Source organism: Lagenorhynchus albirostris, chromosome 1 (assembly GCF_949774975.1).
Source record: "Lagenorhynchus albirostris chromosome 1, mLagAlb1.1, whole genome shotgun sequence".
Classification (NCBI taxonomy): domain Eukaryota; kingdom Metazoa; phylum Chordata; class Mammalia; order Artiodactyla; family Delphinidae; genus Lagenorhynchus; species Lagenorhynchus albirostris.
Window position 1 is genome coordinate 138,021,550 of NC_083095.1, and position 14,339 is coordinate 138,035,888.

The 14,339-nt window shown below is 55.3% G+C and overlaps 6 non-coding genes across 6 annotated transcripts; all 6 read left to right on the top strand.

Moving 5' to 3' along the window:
* Nucleotides 1-446: 446 nt before the first annotated feature.
* On the top strand, nt 447-538 carry LOC132505793 (small nucleolar RNA SNORD116). The gene has a single exon (XR_009535541.1). It is a non-coding gene; the product is annotated as a small nucleolar RNA SNORD116 (small nucleolar RNA).
* Nucleotides 539-3,333: 2,795 nt separating this feature from the next.
* Nucleotides 3,334-3,426, top strand: LOC132505204 (small nucleolar RNA SNORD116). Its single transcript, XR_009535304.1, has one exon. It is a non-coding gene; the product is annotated as a small nucleolar RNA SNORD116 (small nucleolar RNA).
* A 1,937-nt stretch (nt 3,427-5,363) lies between these two features.
* On the top strand, nt 5,364-5,456 carry LOC132505209 (small nucleolar RNA SNORD116). The gene has a single exon (XR_009535306.1). It is a non-coding gene; the product is annotated as a small nucleolar RNA SNORD116 (small nucleolar RNA).
* A 1,950-nt stretch (nt 5,457-7,406) lies between these two features.
* Nucleotides 7,407-7,498, top strand: LOC132505799 (small nucleolar RNA SNORD116). Its single transcript, XR_009535542.1, has one exon. It is a non-coding gene; the product is annotated as a small nucleolar RNA SNORD116 (small nucleolar RNA).
* Nucleotides 7,499-10,293: 2,795 nt separating this feature from the next.
* LOC132505212 (small nucleolar RNA SNORD116) lies at nt 10,294-10,386 on the top strand. Its single transcript, XR_009535308.1, has one exon. It is a non-coding gene; the product is annotated as a small nucleolar RNA SNORD116 (small nucleolar RNA).
* Nucleotides 10,387-12,336: 1,950 nt separating this feature from the next.
* Nucleotides 12,337-12,428, top strand: LOC132505803 (small nucleolar RNA SNORD116). Its single transcript, XR_009535543.1, has one exon. It is a non-coding gene; the product is annotated as a small nucleolar RNA SNORD116 (small nucleolar RNA).
* The last annotated feature ends 1,911 nt before the right edge of the window (nt 12,429-14,339 follow it).

Here is a 14,339-nt window from a genome sequence, read left to right on the forward strand (position 1 = left end):
CAGGGTCCAGGCTCAGGCCCAGATAATCATTCACATGTATCACGTTCTCTGTTGTCCCTGGTCCAATTCTGAAGCCTGCGTGATTTATGTCCACTTCTGAGGTGCAGTTGCTGGGCAAGGGTGGCCGTATGGAAAGGCAAGAAAACTTTCGCGTTGTGTGATGACGGGAGGTGCTGAGAACTGGAAAAGTGAGGTGGGGGCAGGTTGCTAAGCATGGTCCCGGATGACTCAGGAAGGTAGGCGTTCACCCACCCTAAGATATGCCACTGGATATTAGATTTTCCTCAGACGGGCCCAGTGGCTTCAAGAGTAGATTGACTGTTGCCCTTGCAGAGTGGCCTGAGGGCTGTGGATTTCCCAGGGTTTTGGAGTACTACGAGGTTATGGCTCCTGTGCAGACTTGCATGGCATTCCCGGTTGTGTTCTGCATCGTCTCAGCAGTGCTTGGATCGATGATGACACCCTTGTATGCATTCCTTTGAAAATCTGAACAAAATGAGTGAGACACTCTACCTTCTCCTCATCGAATCTGAGGTCCACAACATTTCCTCTCTCAGGCGTATGGGACAGTGAGGAGAGAAGTAGGTAACCTGTGTAGAGTTGTGATCCCATTGCCAGAGGAATGACCGCCAAAGGGTGTCTTGCAGGATGTAGAGAACATAGACATGCTGAGGGCCAGCGTCCCCTGTTGACATGCATGCAAACACCACTCAGGGCTCCAGACTTGGAGGGGCTCCTGTCTGAGGGTCGACTGTGGCTGCCACTAAGCTGGGTCGTGTGTGAATATCAGGTCACTGCTGAAAGACCGTTGAGGGAATGTGAGGGGGCAGGCTCTCCTGCTGGTCTTCAGAGGCGGAGTGTGTGGTGGTGTAGGCCCAGTGAGCTTGCAGCTTGGAAAGGTGTGCTTTGGCCGGGATCACGCTTTGTGCATGAGGCTTTGGGGTTTAGCTCTGGAAGCCAAAATGAGCAAGCTTCCCTGGTTGGGGCCTGGAGCATCAGGTCAGGCCTGTGGCCCTCTCTGTCGTTTGGTTTGGCTCTTTGAAGTTCTTGAGTGCCCGGTGTGGCTGGAGTAGTGAGTGGGTGTGGACTGGGGTTGGGCTTTGGCGGAAGGGCTGATGGATTAGGCCTAGGTAGGGCCCATGTCAGCTCCTGTATTGCAGCTCCTGGCACAGGTGTTGGCACAAAGTGGGCCATCGTGGAGTGGGGTTAGCACCGAGTGGTGCATTTAAGCCTGCGTGGTGGCTGTTTCGTGGAGAGGAAGGTAAGGCATCATGAGGACATGTCCTGTGTTATGTCGTGGGATGGGCTGTCATTATTGGGGTGCAGGCGCTGGCCACGGCTTCCCAAGGATGTGTCCTGTCCGTGGTGGGTTGGCATCAGCTGCCTATGAAGGGGATGGGTTTGGCAGTTCAAGAGGATGGGGTGAGGTAGGTAACCTGCGGAGAGTTGTGATCCCATTGCTGGAGGAATGACGCCCAAAGGGTGTCTTGCAGGACATAGAGAAGATAGACATGCTGAGGCGTCTGTGCCGCTCTCCTTGAGGATAGGTGAGTTATGCGAATATGCCCTTTGGCCACATTGTTCCCTTGTTTGTGAATATGCAAAGCGAAAAGTTTTTCTCCCACAGGGCATGATGCGTCCGGCCCGGGAGGCACGCAGGACTTTCGAAGAGCCAGAGATTTACCTGGAGCGGTGTGTTGGCGGAACAGCGACGCGGGCACTGTTGCGATGCCGGGTGCGCTGCCGCAGACAGGCACTGTGCCCTTTGAAGCTTCCAGGTCCCCTTGGGTGGCAGAGGTCTTCCGTTGGCAATCTGTCTGTGGTTCTCGGGGACAGTGCCTTTGATCTGTGTGAGGTTCTCTGTAGTGTCGCTGTGGCAGTGGAGAAGTGCCAGGATCCGTGGGGTAGGGTCAGTGTCATCAAAGCAGACATGCTTGCGGTCTGTCATCCCTGGTGTACAGGGTCCCCCTCTTTGCATGATGTCTGTGGCTTCCAATAGGTTCGAGTTGCCCCGTGGGCAGGAGGAGGGCATGGAGGACGGCACGGAGGACGAGGCTGGCAAGGATTTGTGCGTTTCCTCGGGGTTCAGGGCAGCCAAAACTGCTGGCTGGGTGCTGGCGAAACATGGCAGGGATGGTAGCCTAGTTTCGGCTGTGGGGTCTGAACTTGGGTCATGGTTGCTGAAGCCCACCACTTCTTGTGGTGGGCATTCCTATGGGTCCACAGAGAGTGATTTGGCCTAGTTGGCGAGAATTGCCACATAGGCCGAATTTCGTTAGTCCCTTGAGTGGTGCCGGCCCGCATCTTGCCAGTAGCGTGCTGCAGGTCAGGGTCGTCCCGACCAGCGGAGGTTCTCTTGCCTCCAGGAGTGCTCAAAGAGGCCCAAAGTGCACATCAGATGTGCTACTAGCTGGCAGGGTCTCTGGGTCCACGTATATGTCATACCCACGGCCGGGAGGCAAGACTGGTTAGGTCTTTGTGCTTTGGTCAGAAGGCTTGGCTGTGGGAGAGCGGGAATCCGTGGCCTATTTCAAAAGCCCCTGGGTTTCAGAGTTTGCATTCGGCCTCTTGAAGCTTGAAGGGGTCTTTCTCCATTTAGGGAGGGCGGTGTCCAGTGCCAGTGCGCTGCGTATCAACTGTGGCTTTTACGGTTCGGTGTCCCTGTGGAGGACCTCAGGGACACACGGAGACCAAGATGCGGATTCAGAGGAACACAAAGAAGCCAAGAAGCGCGTCCTCGTGAGCAGTTACAGTCATATACACGCACAGGTGTGAACACACACATAGACCCTCTGACATACCGGCCAACGTACGTGCCTAAGTTTCTGCAGTCGTGTTGTCCGACAAACAAGAGTTCTCAGTAAGGGTAGAGGTCCTTGAGAAGCAGGGTCCGGGCTCAAGCCCAGGTAAACATTCGCATGAATCACGTTCTCAGAGGACCCGGGTCCAATTCTGAAGCCTGCGTGATTTATGTCCACTTCTCAGGTGCGGTTTCTGGGCAAGGGTGGCCGACAGTAAAGCAAGACGACTTTCGCCTTGTGTGATGACTGGAGGTGCTAAGGAGAACTGGAAAAGTGAGGTGGGGACAGGTTTCTAAGCGTGGTCCCGGATGACTCAGGAAGGTAGGCGTTCACTCAGCCTAAGATGTGCCATTGGATACTAGGTTTTCCTCAGACGGGCCCAGTGGCTTCAAGAGTAGTTTGACTGTTGCTCTTGCAGAGTGGCCTGAGGGCTGTGGATTCCCCAGGGTTTTGGAATATTATGAGGTCATGGATCCTCTGCAGACCCGCATGGCATGCCTGGTTGTGTTCTGCTGCGTCCCAGCACGTGCTTGGATCGATGATGACACCCTTGTATGCATTCCTTGGAAAATCTGAACAAAATGAGTGAGAACCCTCTACCGTCTCCTCATCGAGTCTGAGGTCCAGCACGTTTCCTCTCTCGGGCGTACGGACAGTGAGGAGCGAGGTTGGTAACCTGCGTAGATTTGTGATCCCATTGCCGGAGGAATGACGCCCAAAGGGTGTCTTGCAGGACGTAGAGAAGATAGACATGCTGAGGCGTCTGTGCCGCTCTCCTTGAAGATAGGTGAGTTATGCGAACATGCCCTTTGGCCACTTTGTTCCCTTGTTTGGGAATGTGCAAAGCGAAAAGTTTTTCTCCCACAGGGCATGATGCGTCTGGCCCGGGAGGCACGCAGGACTTTCGAAGAGCCAGAGATTTACCTGGAGCGGTGTGTTGGCGGAACAGCGACGCGGGCACTGTTGCGATGCCGGGTGCGCTGCCGCAGACAGGCACTGTGCCCTTTGAAGCTTCCAGGTCCCCTTGGGTGGCAGAGGTCTTCCGTTGGCAATCTGTCTGTGGTTTTCGAGGGCAGTGCCTTTGATCTCTGTGAGGTTCTCGGTAGTGTCGCTGTGGCAGTGGAGAAGTGCCAGGATCCGTGGGGTAGAGTCAGTGTCATCAAAGCGAACGTGCTTGCGATCTGTCATCGCAGGTGTACAGTGTCCCCCTGTTTGCACGATGTCTGTGGCTTCCAATAGGGTCGAGTTGCCCCGTGGGCAGGAGGAGGCCACGGAGGACGAGGCTGGCAAGGATTTGTGCGTTTCCTCAGGGTTCAGGGCCGCCAACCCTGCTGGGTGGGTGCTGGCGAAACGTGGCAGGGATGGTAGCCTAGTTTCGGCTGTGGGGTCTGAACTTGGGTCATGGCTGCTGAAGCCCATCATTTCCTGTGGTGGGCATTCCTGTGGGCCCACAGAAAGTGATGTGGCCTAGTTGGCGAGAATAGGCACATAGGCCAAATTTCGTTACCCCTCGAGTGGTGCCGGGCTGCATGTTGCCTGTAGCCTGCCGCAGGTGAGGGTCGGCCCGACCAGCGGAGGTTGTCTTGCCTCCGGGAGTGCTGGAAGTGGCCCCAAGCGCACATCAGATGTGCTAGTAGCTGGCAGGTTCTCCGGGTCCACGTATATGTCACACCCACGGCCGGGAGGCAAGTCTGGTTAGCTCATTGTGCTTTGGTCAGAAGTCTTGGTTGTGGGAGAGCGGGAATCCGTGGCCTCTTTCAACAGCCTCCGCGTTTCAGAGTTCGCATTCGGCCTCTTGAAGCTTGAAGGGGGTCTTTCTCCATTCGGGGGGGCGGTTTCCAAAGGCAGTGTGCTGTGTATTAACTGTGGTTTTTACGATTCGGTGTCTGTGCAGAGGGCCTCAGGGACCCAAGGAGACCAAGATGCAGATTCAGAGGAACACAAAGAAGCCCAGAAGCGCGTCCTCGTGCGCAGTTACAGTCACACACGTGCTCACGCGTGAACACACACGTAGACCCTCTCACATACCGGCCAACGTACGTGCCTAACTTTCTGCAGTCGTGCTGTCAGACAAACATTGAGTCCTCAGTAAGGGTAGAGGTCCTTGGGAAGCAGGGTCTGGGCTCACGCTGAGGTAAACATTCGCATGAATCACGTTCTCTGAGGACCCCGGTCCAATTCTGAAGCCTGCGTGATTTATGTCCACTTCTCAGGTGCAGTTGCTGGGCAGCGGTTGCCGTCAGGAAAGGCAAGAAGACTTTCGCGTTGTGTGATGACTGGAGGTGCTCAGGAGAACTGGAAAAGTGAGGTGGGGGCAGGTTGGTAAGCATGGTCCCGGATGACTCAGGAAGGTAGGCGTTCACCCACCCTAAGATGTGCCACTGGATATTAGGTTTTCCTCAGACGGGCCCAGTGGCTTCAAGAGTAGATTGACTGTTGCTCTTGCAGAGTGGCCTGAGGGCTGTGGATTCCCCAGGGTTTTGGAGTACTACGAGGTCATGTCTCCTCTGCAGACCCGCATGGCATGACTGGTTGTGTTCTGCTGCGTCCCAGCACGTGCTTGGATCGATGATGACACCCTTGTATGCATTCCTTGGAAAATCTGAACAAAATGAGTGAGAACCCTCTACCGTCTCCTCATCGAGTCTGAGGTCCAGCACGTTTCCTCTCTCGGGCGTACGGACAGTGAGGAGCGAGGTTGGTAACCTGCGTAGATTTGTGATCCCATTGCCGGAGGAATGACGCCCAAAGGGTGTCTTGCAGGACGTAGAGAAGATAGACATGCTGAGGCGTCTGTGCCGCTCTCCTTGAAGATAGGTGAGTTATGCGAACATGCCCTTTGGCCACTTTGTTCCCTTGTTTGGGAATGTGCAAAGCGAAAAGTTTTTCTCCCACAGGGCATGATGCGTCCGGCCCGTGAGGCACGCAGGACTTTCGAAGAGCCAGAGATTTACCTGGAGCGGTGTGTTGGTGGAACAGCGACGCGGGCACTGTTGCGATGCCGGGTGCGCTGCCGCAGACAGGCACTGTGCCCTTTGAAGCTTCCAGGTCCCCTTGGGTGGCAGGTCCCCTTGGGTGGCAGAGGTCTTCCGTTGGCAATCTGTCTGTGGTTCGCGGGGACAGTGCCTTTGATCTCTGTGAGGTTCTCGGTAGTGTCGCTGTGGCAGTGGAGAAGTGCTAGGATCCGTGGGGTAGGGTCAGTGTCATCAAAGCGGACATGCTTGCGGTCTGTAATCCCTGGTGTACAGTGTCCCCCTGTTTGCATGATGTCTGTGGCTTCCACTAGGGTCGAGTTGCCCAGTGGGCAGGAGGAGGGCACTGAGGAAGAATCTGTCCAGGGTTTGTGCGTTTCCTCGGGGTTCAGGGCAGCCAACACTGCTGCGTGGGTGCTGGCAAAACATGGCAGGGATGGTAGCCTAGCTTCGACTGTGGGGTCCGAACCGTGGTCATGGTTGCTGAAGCCCACCATTTCCTGTGGTGGGCAATCCCATGGTCTCACGGAAAGTGATTTCGCCTAGTTGGCGAGAATTGGCATATAGGCCGAATTTCGTTAGTCCCTTGAGTGGTGCCGGCCCTCATCTTGCCAGTAGCGTGCTGCAGGTCAGGGTCGGCCTGACCAGCGGAGGTTCTCTTGCCTCCGGGAGTGCTGGAAGTGGCCCCAAGTGCACATCAGATGTGCTACTAGCTGGGAGCATCTCCGGGTCCACGTATATGTCATACCCACGGCCGGGAGGCAAGTCTGGTTAGGTCTTTGTGCTTTGGTCAGAAGGCTTGGCTGTGGGAGAGCAGGAATCCATGGCCTATTTCAAAAGCTCCTGGGTTTCAGAATTCGCCTTCCCCCTCTTGAAGCTTGAAGGGGTCTTTCTCCGTTCAGGGAGTGCGGTGTCCAAAGCCAGTGTGCTCTGTTCAACTGTGGCTTTTACGGTTCGTTGTCTCTGTAGAGGGCCTCAGGGACACACGGACACCAAGATGCAGATTCAGAGGAACACAAAGAAGCCCAGAAGTGCGTCCTCGTGAGCAGTTACAGTCACACACATGCACACGCTTGAACACACACATAGACCCTCTCATATACCGGCCAACGTACGTGCCTAACTTTCTGCAGTCGTGCTGTCATACAAACATTGAGTTCTCGGTAAGGGTAGAGGTCCTTGGGAAGCAGGGTCCAGGCTCAGGCCCAGATAATCATTCACATGTATCACGTTCTCTGTTGTCCCTGGTCCAATTCTGAAGCCTGCGTGATTTATGTCCACTTCTGAGGTGCAGTTGCTGGGCAAGGGTGGCCGTATGGAAAGGCAAGAAAACTTTCGCGTTGTGTGATGACGGGAGGTGCTGAGAACTGGAAAAGTGAGGTGGGGGCAGGTTGCTAAGCATGGTCCCGGATGACTCAGGAAGGTAGGCGTTCACCCACCCTAAGATATGCCACTGGATATTAGATTTTCCTCAGACGGGCCCAGTGGCTTCAAGAGTAGATTGACTGTTGCCCTTGCAGAGTGGCCTGAGGGCTGTGGATTTCCCAGGGTTTTGGAGTACTACGAGGTTATGGCTCCTGTGCAGACTTGCATGGCATTCCCGGTTGTGTTCTGCATCGTCTCAGCAGTGCTTGGATCGATGATGACACCCTTGTATGCATTCCTTTGAAAATCTGAACAAAATGAGTGAGACACTCTACCTTCTCCTCATCGAATCTGAGGTCCACAACATTTCCTCTCTCAGGCGTATGGGACAGTGAGGAGAGAAGTAGGTAACCTGTGTAGAGTTGTGATCCCATTGCCAGAGGAATGACCGCCAAAGGGTGTCTTGCAGGATGTAGAGAACATAGACATGCTGAGGGCCAGCGTCCCCTGTTGACATGCATGCAAACACCACTCAGGGCTCCAGACTTGGAGGGGCTCCTGTCTGAGGGTCGACTGTGGCTGCCACTAAGCTGGGTCGTGTGTGAATATCAGGTCACTGCTGAAAGACCGTTGAGGGAATGTGAGGGGGCAGGCTCTCCTGCTGGTCTTCAGAGGCGGAGTGTGTGGTGGTGTAGGCCCAGTGAGCTTGCAGCTTGGAAAGGTGTGCTTTGGCCGGGATCACGCTTTGTGCATGAGGCTTTGGGGTTTAGCTCTGGAAGCCAAAATGAGCAAGCTTCCCTGGTTGGGGCCTGGAGCATCAGGTCAGGCCTGTGGCCCTCTCTGTCGTTTGGTTTGGCTCTTTGAAGTTCTTGAGTGCCCGGTGTGGCTGGAGTAGTGAGTGGGTGTGGACTGGGGTTGGGCTTTGGCGGAAGGGCTGATGGATTAGGCCTAGGTAGGGCCCATGTCAGCTCCTGTATTGCAGCTCCTGGCACAGGTGTTGGCACAAAGTGGGCCATCGTGGAGTGGGGTTAGCACCGAGTGGTGCATTTAAGCCTGCGTGGTGGCTGTTTCGTGGAGAGGAAGGTAAGGCATCATGAGGACATGTCCTGTGTTATGTCGTGGGATGGGCTGTCATTATTGGGGTGCAGGCGCTGGCCACGGCTTCCCAAGGATGTGTCCTGTCCGTGGTGGGTTGGCATCAGCTGCCTATGAAGGGGATGGGTTTGGCAGTTCAAGAGGATGGGGTGAGGTAGGTAACCTGCGGAGAGTTGTGATCCCATTGCTGGAGGAATGACGCCCAAAGGGTGTCTTGCAGGACATAGAGAAGATAGACATGCTGAGGCGTCTGTGCCGCTCTCCTTGAGGATAGGTGAGTTATGCGAATATGCCCTTTGGCCACATTGTTCCCTTGTTTGTGAATATGCAAAGCGAAAAGTTTTTCTCCCACAGGGCATGATGCGTCCGGCCCGGGAGGCACGCAGGACTTTCGAAGAGCCAGAGATTTACCTGGAGCGGTGTGTTGGCGGAACAGCGACGCGGGCACTGTTGCGATGCCGGGTGCGCTGCCGCAGACAGGCACTGTGCCCTTTGAAGCTTCCAGGTCCCCTTGGGTGGCAGAGGTCTTCCGTTGGCAATCTGTCTGTGGTTCTCGGGGACAGTGCCTTTGATCTGTGTGAGGTTCTCTGTAGTGTCGCTGTGGCAGTGGAGAAGTGCCAGGATCCGTGGGGTAGGGTCAGTGTCATCAAAGCAGACATGCTTGCGGTCTGTCATCCCTGGTGTACAGGGTCCCCCTCTTTGCATGATGTCTGTGGCTTCCAATAGGTTCGAGTTGCCCCGTGGGCAGGAGGAGGGCATGGAGGACGGCACGGAGGACGAGGCTGGCAAGGATTTGTGCGTTTCCTCGGGGTTCAGGGCAGCCAAAACTGCTGGCTGGGTGCTGGCGAAACATGGCAGGGATGGTAGCCTAGTTTCGGCTGTGGGGTCTGAACTTGGGTCATGGTTGCTGAAGCCCACCACTTCTTGTGGTGGGCATTCCTATGGGTCCACAGAGAGTGATTTGGCCTAGTTGGCGAGAATTGCCACATAGGCCGAATTTCGTTAGTCCCTTGAGTGGTGCCGGCCCGCATCTTGCCAGTAGCGTGCTGCAGGTCAGGGTCGTCCCGACCAGCGGAGGTTCTCTTGCCTCCAGGAGTGCTCAAAGAGGCCCAAAGTGCACATCAGATGTGCTACTAGCTGGCAGGGTCTCTGGGTCCACGTATATGTCATACCCACGGCCGGGAGGCAAGACTGGTTAGGTCTTTGTGCTTTGGTCAGAAGGCTTGGCTGTGGGAGAGCGGGAATCCGTGGCCTATTTCAAAAGCCCCTGGGTTTCAGAGTTTGCATTCGGCCTCTTGAAGCTTGAAGGGGTCTTTCTCCATTTAGGGAGGGCGGTGTCCAGTGCCAGTGCGCTGCGTATCAACTGTGGCTTTTACGGTTCGGTGTCCCTGTGGAGGACCTCAGGGACACACGGAGACCAAGATGCGGATTCAGAGGAACACAAAGAAGCCAAGAAGCGCGTCCTCGTGAGCAGTTACAGTCATATACACGCACAGGTGTGAACACACACATAGACCCTCTGACATACCGGCCAACGTACGTGCCTAAGTTTCTGCAGTCGTGTTGTCCGACAAACAAGAGTTCTCAGTAAGGGTAGAGGTCCTTGAGAAGCAGGGTCCGGGCTCAAGCCCAGGTAAACATTCGCATGAATCACGTTCTCAGAGGACCCGGGTCCAATTCTGAAGCCTGCGTGATTTATGTCCACTTCTCAGGTGCGGTTTCTGGGCAAGGGTGGCCGACAGTAAAGCAAGACGACTTTCGCCTTGTGTGATGACTGGAGGTGCTAAGGAGAACTGGAAAAGTGAGGTGGGGACAGGTTTCTAAGCGTGGTCCCGGATGACTCAGGAAGGTAGGCGTTCACTCAGCCTAAGATGTGCCATTGGATACTAGGTTTTCCTCAGACGGGCCCAGTGGCTTCAAGAGTAGTTTGACTGTTGCTCTTGCAGAGTGGCCTGAGGGCTGTGGATTCCCCAGGGTTTTGGAATATTATGAGGTCATGGATCCTCTGCAGACCCGCATGGCATGCCTGGTTGTGTTCTGCTGCGTCCCAGCACGTGCTTGGATCGATGATGACACCCTTGTATGCATTCCTTGGAAAATCTGAACAAAATGAGTGAGAACCCTCTACCGTCTCCTCATCGAGTCTGAGGTCCAGCACGTTTCCTCTCTCGGGCGTACGGACAGTGAGGAGCGAGGTTGGTAACCTGCGTAGATTTGTGATCCCATTGCCGGAGGAATGACGCCCAAAGGGTGTCTTGCAGGACGTAGAGAAGATAGACATGCTGAGGCGTCTGTGCCGCTCTCCTTGAAGATAGGTGAGTTATGCGAACATGCCCTTTGGCCACTTTGTTCCCTTGTTTGGGAATGTGCAAAGCGAAAAGTTTTTCTCCCACAGGGCATGATGCGTCCGGCCCGTGAGGCACGCAGGACTTTCGAAGAGCCAGAGATTTACCTGGAGCGGTGTGTTGGTGGAACAGCGACGCGGGCACTGTTGCGATGCCGGGTGCGCTGCCGCAGACAGGCACTGTGCCCTTTGAAGCTTCCAGGTCCCCTTGGGTGGCAGGTCCCCTTGGGTGGCAGAGGTCTTCCGTTGGCAATCTGTCTGTGGTTCGCGGGGACAGTGCCTTTGATCTCTGTGAGGTTCTCGGTAGTGTCGCTGTGGCAGTGGAGAAGTGCTAGGATCCGTGGGGTAGGGTCAGTGTCATCAAAGCGGACATGCTTGCGGTCTGTAATCCCTGGTGTACAGTGTCCCCCTGTTTGCATGATGTCTGTGGCTTCCACTAGGGTCGAGTTGCCCAGTGGGCAGGAGGAGGGCACTGAGGAAGAATCTGTCCAGGGTTTGTGCGTTTCCTCGGGGTTCAGGGCAGCCAACACTGCTGCGTGGGTGCTGGCAAAACATGGCAGGGATGGTAGCCTAGCTTCGACTGTGGGGTCCGAACCGTGGTCATGGTTGCTGAAGCCCACCATTTCCTGTGGTGGGCAATCCCATGGTCTCACGGAAAGTGATTTCGCCTAGTTGGCGAGAATTGGCATATAGGCCGAATTTCGTTAGTCCCTTGAGTGGTGCCGGCCCTCATCTTGCCAGTAGCGTGCTGCAGGTCAGGGTCGGCCTGACCAGCGGAGGTTCTCTTGCCTCCGGGAGTGCTGGAAGTGGCCCCAAGTGCACATCAGATGTGCTACTAGCTGGGAGCATCTCCGGGTCCACGTATATGTCATACCCACGGCCGGGAGGCAAGTCTGGTTAGGTCTTTGTGCTTTGGTCAGAAGGCTTGGCTGTGGGAGAGCAGGAATCCATGGCCTATTTCAAAAGCTCCTGGGTTTCAGAATTCGCCTTCCCCCTCTTGAAGCTTGAAGGGGTCTTTCTCCGTTCAGGGAGTGCGGTGTCCAAAGCCAGTGTGCTCTGTTCAACTGTGGCTTTTACGGTTCGTTGTCTCTGTAGAGGGCCTCAGGGACACACGGACACCAAGATGCAGATTCAGAGGAACACAAAGAAGCCCAGAAGTGCGTCCTCGTGAGCAGTTACAGTCACACACATGCACACGCTTGAACACACACATAGACCCTCTCATATACCGGCCAACGTACGTGCCTAACTTTCTGCAGTCGTGCTGTCATACAAACATTGAGTTCTCGGTAAGGGTAGAGGTCCTTGGGAAGCAGGGTCCAGGCTCAGGCCCAGATAATCATTCACATGTATCACGTTCTCTGTTGTCCCTGGTCCAATTCTGAAGCCTGCGTGATTTATGTCCACTTCTGAGGTGCAGTTGCTGGGCAAGGGTGGCCGTATGGAAAGGCAAGAAAACTTTCGCGTTGTGTGATGACGGGAGGTGCTGAGAACTGGAAAAGTGAGGTGGGGGCAGGTTGCTAAGCATGGTCCCGGATGACTCAGGAAGGTAGGCGTTCACCCACCCTAAGATATGCCACTGGATATTAGATTTTCCTCAGACGGGCCCAGTGGCTTCAAGAGTAGATTGACTGTTGCCCTTGCAGAGTGGCCTGAGGGCTGTGGATTTCCCAGGGTTTTGGAGTACTACGAGGTTATGGCTCCTGTGCAGACTTGCATGGCATTCCCGGTTGTGTTCTGCATCGTCTCAGCAGTGCTTGGATCGATGATGACACCCTTGTATGCATTCCTTTGAAAATCTGAACAAAATGAGTGAGACACTCTACCTTCTCCTCATCGAATCTGAGGTCCACAACATTTCCTCTCTCAGGCGTATGGGACAGTGAGGAGAGAAGTAGGTAACCTGTGTAGAGTTGTGATCCCATTGCCAGAGGAATGACCGCCAAAGGGTGTCTTGCAGGATGTAGAGAACATAGACATGCTGAGGGCCAGCGTCCCCTGTTGACATGCATGCAAACACCACTCAGGGCTCCAGACTTGGAGGGGCTCCTGTCTGAGGGTCGACTGTGGCTGCCACTAAGCTGGGTCGTGTGTGAATATCAGGTCACTGCTGAAAGACCGTTGAGGGAATGTGAGGGGGCAGGCTCTCCTGCTGGTCTTCAGAGGCGGAGTGTGTGGTGGTGTAGGCCCAGTGAGCTTGCAGCTTGGAAAGGTGTGCTTTGGCCGGGATCACGCTTTGTGCATGAGGCTTTGGGGTTTAGCTCTGGAAGCCAAAATGAGCAAGCTTCCCTGGTTGGGGCCTGGAGCATCAGGTCAGGCCTGTGGCCCTCTCTGTCGTTTGGTTTGGCTCTTTGAAGTTCTTGAGTGCCCGGTGTGGCTGGAGTAGTGAGTGGGTGTGGACTGGGGTTGGGCTTTGGCGGAAGGGCTGATGGATTAGGCCTAGGTAGGGCCCATGTCAGCTCCTGTATTGCAGCTCCTGGCACAGGTGTTGGCACAAAGTGGGCCATCGTGGAGTGGGGTTAGCACCGAGTGGTGCATTTAAGCCTGCGTGGTGGCTGTTTCGTGGAGAGGAAGGTAAGGCATCATGAGGACATGTCCTGTGTTATGTCGTGGGATGGGCTGTCATTATTGGGGTGCAGGCGCTGGCCACGGCTTCCCAAGGATGTGTCCTGTCCGTGGTGGGTTGGCATCAGCTGCCTATGAAGGGGATGGGTTTGGCAGTTCAAGAGGATGGGGTGAGGTAGGTAACCTGCGGAGAGTTGTGATCCCATTGCTGGAGGAATGACGCCCAAAGGGTGTCTTGCAGGACATAGAGAAGATAGACATGCTGAGGCGTCTGTGCCGCTCTCCTTGAGGATAGGTGAGTTATGCGAATATGCCCTTTGGCCACATTGTTCCCTTGTTTGTGAATATGCAAAGCGAAAAGTTTTTCTCCCACAGGGCATGATGCGTCCGGCCCGGGAGGCACGCAGGACTTTCGAAGAGCCAGAGATTTACCTGGAGCGGTGTGTTGGCGGAACAGCGACGCGGGCACTGTTGCGATGCCGGGTGCGCTGCCGCAGACAGGCACTGTGCCCTTTGAAGCTTCCAGGTCCCCTTGGGTGGCAGAGGTCTTCCGTTGGCAATCTGTCTGTGGTTCTCGGGGACAGTGCCTTTGATCTGTGTGAGGTTCTCTGTAGTGTCGCTGTGGCAGTGGAGAAGTGCCAGGATCCGTGGGGTAGGGTCAGTGTCATCAAAGCAGACATGCTTGCGGTCTGTCATCCCTGGTGTACAGGGTCCCCCTCTTTGCATGATGTCTGTGGCTTCCAATAGGTTCGAGTTGCCCCGTGGGCAGGAGGAGGGCATGGAGGACGGCACGGAGGACGAGGCTGGCAAGGATTTGTGCGTTTCCTCGGGGTTCAGGGCAGCCAAAACTGCTGGCTGGGTGCTGGCGAAACATGGCAGGGATGGTAGCCTAGTTTCGGCTGTGGGGTCTGAACTTGGGTCATGGTTGCTGAAGCCCACCACTTCTTGTGGTGGGCATTCCTATGGGTCCACAGAGAGTGATTTGGCCTAGTTGGCGAGAATTGCCACATAGGCCGAATTTCGTTAGTCCCTTGAGTGGTGCCGGCCCGCATCTTGCCAGTAGCGTGCTGCAGGTCAGGGTCGTCCCGACCAGCGGAGGTTCTCTTGCCTCCAGGAGTGCTCAAAGAGGCCCAAAGTGCACATCAGATGTGCTACTAGCTGGCAGGGTCTCTGGGTCCACGTATATGTCATACCCAC